The sequence below is a fragment of the Canis lupus genome, chromosome 21 (genome assembly GCF_011100685.1).
Source record: "Canis lupus familiaris isolate Mischka breed German Shepherd chromosome 21, alternate assembly UU_Cfam_GSD_1.0, whole genome shotgun sequence".
NCBI lineage: Eukaryota > Metazoa > Chordata > Mammalia > Carnivora > Canidae > Canis > Canis lupus.
This window is the reverse complement of record NC_049242.1, coordinates 48,699,304-48,710,488: the sequence shown is the minus strand read 5'-3', so window position 1 is coordinate 48,710,488 and position 11,185 is coordinate 48,699,304. Positions and strand designations below refer to the sequence as shown.

Sequence of the window (11,185 nt, the reverse complement as noted above, 5' to 3'; positions counted from 1 at the left end):
TCAAAATGGGAGTTTTTACATCGTCTAGAAACGCACACATAGGATCGAAAGGGGAAGATGCTCAGTATACACCTTAGACTCGTGTCCCAATCCTGGACCACAGTATCTGAACACCAGGAATCAACACGTGAGGCCTCTAATTAACTTTAGAAGAACATAATGACGTCATATTTTATTTTTATTTAATTTTTAAGTAAGCTCTAGGCCAAACACAGAGCTCGAACTCACGACCCCAAGAGCGAGAGTTGTGCGCTCCACCAACTGAGCATTTAAAGTCTAACTTTGTTAAATATAAACATTTTACGCACAGGAAAACATGTTAAAGGCTGTTTTGGCATTTCTTTTTTAAAGCTTACTATGAGCCTCGAGACATGGAAAGGGCCTGGGTCCCTGAATCATCTGGGTGGGAGTCTGAGCGTTCCCCAAAGCATCGTCACACATTTGCAGCAGTTGCTTGGAGGATTCACACTTAGGACTAGGCTAGTTCTACTTGCGTAGGATTTTCACTCGTTTATCACCCAGAAGAAGTCCTTATACCTGGGGTCACGGGAAGTCCCCACGGTGGACAGAGCTAGCAATTCGGACCTTCTCAGCCTACGCAGGAGAGAGCCCCGGGCTTCCCTCAGCATTCTTTAGGAGCATCTTCGACATGGTAAGAGAAGTTGTAGGTAATGAAGACGTGGAATTAAAACTGCATTAAAGTGTAGAAAATGAGGAGTCCAGGAGGCTCGGAGAGGTGGTAAATGGAAGAATATTGGATGTCAAGAGAATCCTTGACTCTTTCCTGAAACTCTGCCTTTTGTAAAGATTGTCAGGTGGACTTTTGCGGCCTTCCCCTTCATTATACCGGTCAGCTACAATCCTGTCCGTTTGGGGGTGAGGGGGGCGCCTGGGTGGCTCCGTGGGTTAAGCATCTGCCTTCAGCCCAGGCTCCCTGCTCAGTGGGGAGCCTGCTTCTGAACCCTCTCCCCACGCCCCCCTCTGTCTCACATAAATAAATAAAATCTTTTTTTAAAAATTTTGTTTATTTATTCATGAGAGACAGAGAGAGAGATTGAGAGAGAGAGAGAGAGAGGAAGAAGCAGGCTCCATGCAGGGAGCCCAACGTGGGACTCGATCCCGGGTCTCCAGGATCACACCCTGGGCTGAAGGCGGTGCTAAACCACTGAGCCACCGGGGCTGCCCAATAAATAAAATCTTAAAAAAAAAAATCCTATCCATTTGTCAAGGGCCATCTCAATGCTCCACTGAAAGCCACGAAGCTCTTCTTGAATGTGCAGTTGGGAGTCATCACTCCTTCCCCCGTGTTCTCATGTTGTACTTCGATCCTTCTCGCTCTCTCTCATCCTCATCCTCATCCATCCTGTGCTTTGATCTCGGCTGGGCACTAACATTCGTTCAGTGCTTTATGTCTCACAAAGTGACTTTCTTGTACATTTACTCACTTAATTCTTTGTGACTCCACGATGCCAAGAAGGAAACACAGAGGCCAGAGATGCAAGGACGTTAGTAGATTAGCTTCGTAAATTGTGACGACAGGTCAGATAAAATCATGTGAGATCTCTAAAATTCAGCAGCCAGAGAGTGCGGCATTCTGTTAAGAGTTAGAAAGGACATTCACCTAGCTCTGGATCCCATTACATTCAAAAGTCTGTAACATTTGATGGACGGGACACGCTGAGATCTTAAGAGCCAAAGAAAATGCATAGTCTGACCGAGACGCCAGGCTGAGTTGCGTCGCAGACGTTTGTGAGCAGACATTTATGAGGTAGATTCACCACGTGCATGTAACCTGGATCCCAGGATGTGACCAAGCCCCACTTTGAAGTTATGGAATCACCGACGTAACCCTTAAAAATAGAGTTCAGGATGTCACATCAAGGCTACCAAAATCTCTGATCACTGGGAATCCCAAGAATGCTGAGAGAACAACTCCCCCTACTTCTTGGGATGATTTAATAGTTTTCTTAGTTTTTGTGAAGAGCACCACCCGGGAAGCCTGAATTTCGAAATCACGTTTCCAGCCAAATAGCTCTGTGTAAGGTAATCTCAGTTAGCAGGGATGATTGTCTTTCTTACTGGTAAGCATCTTACATTTCCTGGAAGTTTCAGATTACATATACGCATGTCTAGAATCATCAAAACCATAGTATAAATATTTTTGTATTAAGAAAGAGTCAGGCCGTATTTCATATTTCTATATGCTTGCAATGTTTAAGAAAAGTTGGCCTGTTAAAATGATACACATAATTTTTTTTAAGATTTTATTTATTTCTTCATGAGAGACCCAGAGAGAGAGGCAGAGACACAGGCAGGGGGAGATGCAGGCTCCATGTAGGAGCCTGATGCAGGACTCGATCCCAGGACCCCAGGGTCACGACCTGAGCCAAAGGCAGACACTCAACCACTGAGCCAGCCGGGCGTCCCGATACTCATAATTCTAACTTAAAAAATATAACTGACAAAGTATTGAGACTCACAACTTTAAATGGAAATTCACGTCAATCACATCTAGAAGCAGATTTTCGTTAGATTAAATGTTGGGGGACATTCGTTGATTAGGCAATTGATGTGCTTAAAATGAAAACTGAATTTATAAATGCAATTTAAACTATTTGAGAAGATTCAGTGACTTAACGTTTGCAATCTTAACCAAACATCGGTCAAACGTTCTTTAAAAATGAGTAAAAAGGGTGCCCCCGGGTCCTGCACCTGTGCTTTAATAAAACCACTTAAAAAAAAGGCGACCAATAACAAATAGGAGAAAATTTGTGGGATCCCTGGGTGGCGCAGCGGTTTGGTGCCTGCCTTTGGCCCAGGGCGCCATCCTGGAGACCCGGGATCGAATCCCACGTCGGGCTCCCGGTGCATGGAGCCTGCTTCTCCCTCTGCCTGTGTCTCTGCCTCTCTCTCTCTCTCTCTCTCTCTGTGTGACTATCATAAATAAATAAAAAATTAAAAAAATATAAAAAAATAAAAAAAGAAAATTTGCTCCACTTCTACATAGAAAAATAAGATTTGTAAGTGGAATGTAAACCTAAGAAGAAAATACATGTATGACTTCAATAAATTAACATAAAAACCCAAGATGAATTTGTCAATAGCCTTTTCAGAACACAGAACTCACTCTCAGAGCCTCAAAATACCTTCGATTCGTAGAGGTGACCTCATGAACGGCACGCTCACAACTTGGACCGGGGTCCAGATCCTACATCCTTTGGCTCCACTTCTGTAATTCTTTTATAATACCCGAATTACTTTGCCCTGGATTCGGGTTATTTCTCTGTGTCTTAGGCTGACTGCTTGCCTCTCCCCAGCTGCCAGCCCAGGGTCAGGGGGAGGGTGGAGGTCAGGGGAAGTCCAGTGAGTGTGTCGGGTTCCAATGATCATAGGCCACACACGGCCTGTGAGAGACGGTGGCTGGCCTGGGGGACCCACGATGTCATCTCCCCGTCACACCAGTTAGCCTGAAGGGGGTCCGACTCCAGAGATCTAAGCTCCGATGACAATGACGTGGGTGTGATTAGCCACATGCTGTCTGCCTTGTTTTAAGGTCTCCTTCCAGGGAGCTCCTCCAGGGCCTTCCCCGCGCTCCGGACAGAGAGCAGCCCTTCCCCTGCTTGGCGAGGCTGCCAGGCCCCGCTCCCGCCCACCTCCCTAACTCTCGGTCCACCTGCTGTGACTGCGGGGCCAGGGACCAGCGAGTGTCCTGAGCCAACCGCGGTGTTCCCCAGATGCGCGTCCTCGTCACTTGCTGAACCTTTCCGTCACAGCTCTTGCTAGAGGTTGTAATCGTGCATTTTTATTTGTAGTTGTTTGTTTACTATCCTCCTCCCATGGAAGGCCTTTAGCCCCGTGCACCCGGCCCGTGTTTCTCACCATGGTCCTTGCCGCATGATAGGGCGTCACGAGTAGAGGGCGTCATAAATGTCGACTTTTATATGATTGCTGTTGGCGTTTGCCAAATGGCTGCTGTTGGGGGGAGGAGTGAATGAGGCATGTGGGAGGATGGAGTCTATGGTGATCTTTTAGGCTGGCCTGGTCTCCATTCAGCCAGGAAGGACTGGAGATGAAATCTTATCAGACAGATAGGGGACGCGATGTCTGAGATTCCTTCCAGGCCACTGAGCCTTTTGCTCCGGGAAGGCTATTTGTCACTTTGCTTTAGCCATTGCTTTTATCATTCTCACTGAGAACTGTGCGTGTGTGTGTGTGTGTGTGTGTGTGAGAGAGAGAGAGAGAGAGAGAGACAGAGAGAGAGAGAGGAAGAGACAGAGACAAAGACAGGGCGAGAGAAGGAGGCCGAGCTGGCATGCGAGTGACGGGCAGTGACCCCGGGAGGCCCCCGGACACGAACCTGGCCCCTGTCCTTGCCTCATTCAAGCAGGTGAGACCTCATTTGGCGGGGAGCGGGCAAGCTGCAAAACGTCAGGCCCCTGCACATCAATGAGTTTTGCGTTTCCAAGGGATGGGTTTATGATTAAACTCCAATAACTCAAACGCACCATCCGTGAAGAACGCCAGTTGCAACTGGTAGTTCTTGTTCTCTCTAATCCCCCCCCAACCCCGCCCCGTATTTCTTTAAGCCGTGCCTCCAAATCCCTCAGAGCCCAGCCACGGGCGGGGGTTTGATTCAATTTCCTGATGACATGGAGATGCTCCCTGAGGATGGGGAACCCATCCTAAAGATTGCAGGAGAAGACACCCAGGAGCCCGAGGCTGGACGGGCAGACAGGTCTCTATAAACAAGCGGTAGCGGCCTTCCTTCCTTGGTCGGGCGCCCGGAGTCACTCTGACCTCTGGCTGAGTGGAGGGAGCCAGTTCCGCTCTACTCTGGTTGGACCTGGGCTGATCTGAAATCAGAGAGAACATCTGGAAATCTTCTCTTGCCCCCCCCCCCAATGTTTCCTGTATGTCTCCTGACTTCTCGTCCCCTCCTCAGGCACCGTTACCAACCATCTACCCGGTGTTCACCACGCGCCAGGTACTGTGAGCTCCCCCCTAGCGGCCCCCGCCGGGTGGGCCTTATTGCGTCTGGTTTCCTGGCAGGACGACAGGAGGCTCAGAGAGTCCTGTGACTTGCCCAGCACGTACTATTGTGGGGTGGCGGAACCAGGACCCTAAACTGGCTCCGTCAGCCCCAACGCCTATCCTCCTTCCCCTGGCTCCCACCTGGCAGCAACCTCGGGGGAATCCGGGTGTCTGGTCTGCTTCCCTCCTCGCAGGGGCCTGCTCTTTGGAGGAAGTCTCTGGATCACCGGGCTCATTGGTTCTGCTCCTACCTTACTAGTTCCCGTTTATCTTCGGAAGCCGGGCTGAGTCTTGATGCGGTTGTGTGAGTTCCTGTAAAGGCAGCCAGCGGCCCCCCATCGCTTCCCTACATCTCCACTCCTGCAGACCCAGAGCTCTGCCTTCAGCCATCAGGGGGACCGCGTCGGAGGGAATCAGCGCAGCTACTCCCCAGGATGGCCTGGAAGGGGATCGGAAAACCCAGCGGGGGGTGACCTGTCCAAGAGCGTGTGATTCAGTTTTCTGTTGATCTTTCTCTGTGTGTGTTTAGGACGTTCTAGCTGAGATTTTTTTTGTTGTTGTTGTTGATGAATGGGTTTCAGGCTAACCCGATTAAGACGGGGGTGGGGGCAGTGGGGTGTAGGAAAACATTTTCATTCCCGCTTTGATGACATGATTGGGCTGAGCGTGTGGGTGCCAAATGGGTGCAATAATGAAAGGAGGAGTTCTGGGGGGGAAGAGGCAATAAAATTCTTAGTTCTTTTAAAAATACACGAGCCGAAAAAAATAAAAAATAAAAAATAATAAAAAATAAAAAATATATAAAAATACATGAGCCTATAGAAGGACGGTTTTCGCTGGTGTAGCGGGTGTCCCTGCTTCCCCGGCGGGGCGCTTCCAGCAGGCATCCAGCGCGTCTGCTGACGTGGCTCGGCCTTTTCGGGGGCCTGCGGGCTGGGAGACGTCATGCTAACGGCCTTTTTCTATGTTGCTTCCTTTGCACAGAAGCTTGCATCGGGCACTCTGACAAGTTCCTAGTAAGGTGCAGTGTTTACCTGGCGTCCCGGTACCTCTGTTTTCTCATTTAATACACTCATAGCTACCCAACCAGTAAAAAATAATCAGATGCTGCTCTTTCAGACATCTCCTACATAAACTGTATTTCTTTGTTTAAGAAATTTGAGTACAACATTCAGACTCTATTCTTAAATTTCTTAATATGACAGTGCCACCTATTCAAAGCTGCAAATGCTTCCTTTTCCTTCGCCCGGCACTGCCTCACCTTCATTGCATACGCACTTCCCAATGCTGGATTCCATTCTGTGCCACCGTGGATGAGCCACGGTTTAGTTCACGAATCTCTCATTGTTGAGCATTTTGATTTTTTTATGACATTCTGATCGTATGCACATTCCCGTGATGCTTGTAGGCACACAGGATTATTCCGTAGCATACATTTTCAGAAGTGGGGTTGCCAGGCCAAGAGTGACGGTTCCACTTTGGAAACCATGTACTTCAATTCCTCCTCTGAAAAGTTCTCCTAACTTACCTTTTATCCGCGACTGTGCATTTACCCCAAGGCTTCGGCCTATACCAAGTGACTTCCCAACCTACTAAGAAGTAGCATAAAAGAAAAGAAAGAAAACCAAAACACAAAACACTGATAAAGCTGGAGACTTTGATAAAGTCTCGTGGACAATAATATGAGCGAGGCACTCTGCGAGCTGGCAAGAGGACAGATACTGCTGAGACGAGCCATCGTGTATGGGAACCCCACTCTATGGTGCAGGATGGACATGAAAGAACAGAGGGTGTGCGGAGAAATGCTGGCGGCCTGGGGTGGCCGGAGTGAAGCATGTGATGGGAGATGAGACAGAGGACGGAGAGGAGGGGCTCTTGAATTTCCCTCTGAGGGCCTGGGCTCTTCTGTTGGCTGTGGATAGACACGTAGGCTTGTGAGAAGGGGACTGTTATGGGTAGATTTGATTTTTTTTTGGAAAGCATTTTGGTTCTCTCTCCTCTTAGCCTCCCTCCCCTTTACCAGCTGGTGCCCCTGCTTCCTTTAGGAAGCCAGAAGACCGAGTTAAGACGGTACATGGTTGTTTATGTCTGCATGCATTACTCACTTCTTAAAATTAAAAGTTACAGGTACTGAGGGATTTTCTTGTTGTGTTGGTGTTCCTATAGAAACCTGGGGGAGCTTAAGGACAAAACAGAGGGCCAGCCAGAAGTGTTGTTGACCTCATCATGCAAGCTTAATTGCATATTCTTTTTTTTTTTTTCCTGCTCTTCCCCCCCATCCCTCCCAAAATGGAGACTGATTCTGGAAAAAAATTTACTAATTCAGATTTTTAAAAAACCACTCCCATTTTTCTATTTGCATTTTTAATTTATCCATTTAAAATATTAAATGAATAACAATAGTCTGACTTTGTTTTGGGAAATTAAATATTATGCACTGCACTCTGGGTAAAGATGAATCAACACGTCAGTTGAGATAAATCAACACGTCAGTTGAGTTCTGCAAAGGATGTTATATTTGAAAATCTAACAAGTTAAAAAAATAAGGATATTCATGGAGAAAGGGCAAATGAAGGAAGGAAAGAAGGGAAGAGGTGATGGGAGAAAGAAGGGAAATAGAAAGCTTGAGCAAGGTTTTTCAAGTCCTTTTCTGAAGCAAAGCTCCTGAAGCATTTTTTTCCCCACCTTTTTGTGTAAACTGTTAGAAACAAAATGAAAATCACATCCCATAATTATGATAAATTCTGGCATCTGTATCTTTGTATTGCATCCTTTGGCATCATGTAGAAGGCAACTCAAGGAGCCTTAAAACTCTGACCGCCAACACGGCATGTCACCAGAGCAGGTTCCCTCCAAAACCTGGAGCCTCACTCTTATCTTTCAGCTCACAGGACCCTGGAGAGAAGGTTGCAGATGTAGAAGTTTTCCAGAAAGTAAGAAGAAAATTCTTTATAAGCATAAACCTTTTGAAAAATTATTGTTCTCTTTTAGTTTACTTTGCCATAACAAATTGAGACACACACACAAGATCAGGGACCCCATAATCTGTTGTCAGGACAGGATCTCCCAGTGACGTATCCACCTCTGTCTCCTTGTCGTCAATAGAGAATGAATCCCAGAGTATTGCTGTGCAGTTGGCAACTGGTTTCCTTTGAATATCTCTGATTCCAATCCTTCCAGAACAGACTACACTGTTTCTGTTTCACATGTGTGCATTTCCCCCCTTGATAACCAAAACCAAGGTCATATCCATGACCCTTCTGGTACAAATAATTTTTTACTAATTGGTCTTATAATGTCTTAAACATTGACCAGGAGTTTTATTGACTTTTTTTTTTTTTGGTTTTGTTTAAAAATGAATAGTAATAAAAACAGGAGTAACAGTCCTTACATTCCAGAATTTCTGAAGTACTGTGTTTGATGAATGGACTCTAATTTGCTAGCACAAATATCTCCTTTATAGAACTAGAAGAGCCATTTTTACATTTTGTTGTTTTATAACTAATTTGTTTACAAAGACTTGCAGTATAACTTCATTATGGAACTTAAAAGAATAGTCATATGATCATTTTCTCCTGCATTAGACACTTGAAACCCTATACCCTCACTTAAAAGTGTTCAGTGGGGGATCCTGAGTGGCTCAGTCGGTTAAGGGTCCAGCTGTTGATTTTGGCTCAGGTCATGATCTCAGTGTTCTGAGATTGAGCCCTGCATCTGGCTCTGCACCCAGTCAGGAGTCTGCTTGAGAGTCTCTCTCTCTCTCTCCCTCTGCTCCTCCCCTGAGCTCTCTCTCTCTCTCAAATAAATAAATAAATCTTAAAAACATGTTCAGTAATTTTTCCCAAAGAGATCTACCTCTCCCCTGCATCTTTATCTCTCATACTGTAAAGATATTTTCTATGTGTAGCTGGAAATACCCCAACGTTCTTTAAATCTTGCTGGCTTTGGATTGGCCCATGATGTTCTCTTTGGGGCTAATCTAGTAAGGGAAAGAATGTTAGATTATCCAGGGCTATTGGCTCAGCCTCCAATGAAATGATCATAGGTCTCGGTTGAGATGAAGGGAATTGATGAGCCTGTCCTGGCTGGAATTATTGATGGAGGACTTGAGTTGCCCAAGCTGACCCTTTGGCCTTCAAATCTGGTGTGACATAGAAAACCACTCCCACAACTATCATTCTTCATGGCAGTGTCAGGAGCCTTCTGTTTGAACATCTGACTTGTCTGGAGCCCTACACGAGAGACAAGGCATACTCTGAGAGAGTTGATGTTTACCATGAGCAGGAAAGAAGATTGATGGAAAGTCCCAGCTTATCTAAAACACAGGGGCAAGGCCTTGAGATAACAACATACTGTTTCAAAAGCATCTATGTCCAGAAAGAGGAATTTGCAGGGCGCCAAAGTATGACCATTGTGGCATGACTAGGGTCTCCCTAACCACTGCCTTAACCCTGGATTGTCTATTTTGGAAAGCATAAAGATATCGCTGGGAAAGGAAATTATATAGTACTTATAGGCCTAAAATCTTAACAACGGGTAATGGCAAAGTGAGACTGTCTTGGTTTGGGAGAAAATGAGGTAAAATATAAAAAGAGAGACTTACTTATGCATACCCCCTCCACACTTGCTAATAATAACCATCAACTTAAGGGCTTACTGTTCGAAATGCTTTCATAGAGACTTAACAACAACCTTGATTTTATCATCCTCTTTCACAGATACGGAAGCTGAGGGCTAGAAAATTTAAATAACTTTCTTATGACCCAGAGCTGCATGCGCAAGTGCTCGTACATAGACAGATGAAGGTGCTCTTGACTGAGTGGGACTGATGAACGACGCGTGTTAACTGAGGATCTCTCTCTACTGTTAAGAGCAAGAGGCCAGTTAGTAGACTGCTTGACAAATTGCATAATTTCCCTCAAAAAATGCAATGCCAATAATAGCAAACAGCCAATCCTGGTGATTTTGTGAAAACAGTAAAGATTCACTTCTATGTATTTTTCATCTTCACCCACTCCCCTGAATGGTAACTGGTGAAGTTATTACTGGTGAAAAAACAGTGCCAATGCTCCGGTCAGATTTTCAGTTTACAAAGAACATTACTGTCATTTTTGCCAACTTTGACTTCCAGAGCACCACAGTAGATTCATACTTTCTGGAAAAAGACTTTCAAGCAAAAATAGAAGAAACACAAAACTGGTTTTACTTATTCCTCAGTTTACCCAGGGCATTTCAGCTCATTAAAGTTTCTCGGTACTGATTTGATACATTTCAAGGAACAGAAAGGACAGTGTGGCTGGACAAAGTGAATGCCAGGAGACTGGTAGATGAGGGCAGAGAGGTGTCTTGACCAGGTCATAGTGTGCTTTGTGAGCCCTGTAGAGGATCTGGGGTTTTATTACAGTCCAAAGAGATTAGAGCCAGAGAGTGACATGAGTTGGTGTATAATTTTAATGGGTAATCCTGGCTGCTTTTTGTAATTAATACTTGTATAATTAATGCATTGGAAGGGGACAGAAGAGGCCAAGGCATCTTAGACTTGGGTGGGTGACAATGGTGATGGAAAAAAGTGAATGGATTTTAGAAATATTTTGGAAGTAGGAATTATGGGATTTGACAATTGATTGGTGGCAGTGAGGGAAAAAGCCAAGGATGACTCAGGTTTCCTGGCTTGAGCAACTGGATAAGATAATGGTGACATTTGTTAAGATGGAGAAGACTGCCAGAGTGAAAGCCTGAAGGAGATAATCAAGGGTTCACTATGGATACATTTAGCAGATATCCACGCAGGCCTGCAATAAGCAGCTAGAGGAATGGATTAGGAGGTCAAAGCAGCTATCTGACATGGAGAGAGAAATATGAGAATCGTTGACATATGGATGGTCTTTGAAGCCTTGGGAATGAATAAAAACTCCCATTTTTATTTTTTCTTCATTTATTTATTTTTATTTTTTAAAGAGGGAGAGAGTGTTGGAGGGGCAGAAGGAGAGAGAGAATCCTAGGCAGGCTCCCTGCCCCACACAGAGCTCAGTGCTCTGAAGACCCTGAGATCATGACTTGAGCCAAAATCAAGAGCCAGACGCTTAACTGACCAAGCCACCCAAGCACTTCAAATATAAACCCTCACGATTAAAATGTCAAGTGAGAAGAAAAA

General features: G+C 45.4%; 1 long non-coding RNA gene across 1 annotated transcript; it reads left to right on the top strand.

The window, feature by feature from the left end:
• Positions 1-4,499: 4,499 nt before the first annotated feature.
• Positions 4,500-7,360, top strand: LOC111091586. The gene is made up of 2 exons (XR_005375871.1): positions 4,500-4,735; positions 4,943-7,360. It is a non-coding gene; the product is annotated as an uncharacterized LOC111091586 (long non-coding RNA).
• The last annotated feature ends 3,825 nt before the right edge of the window (positions 7,361-11,185 follow it).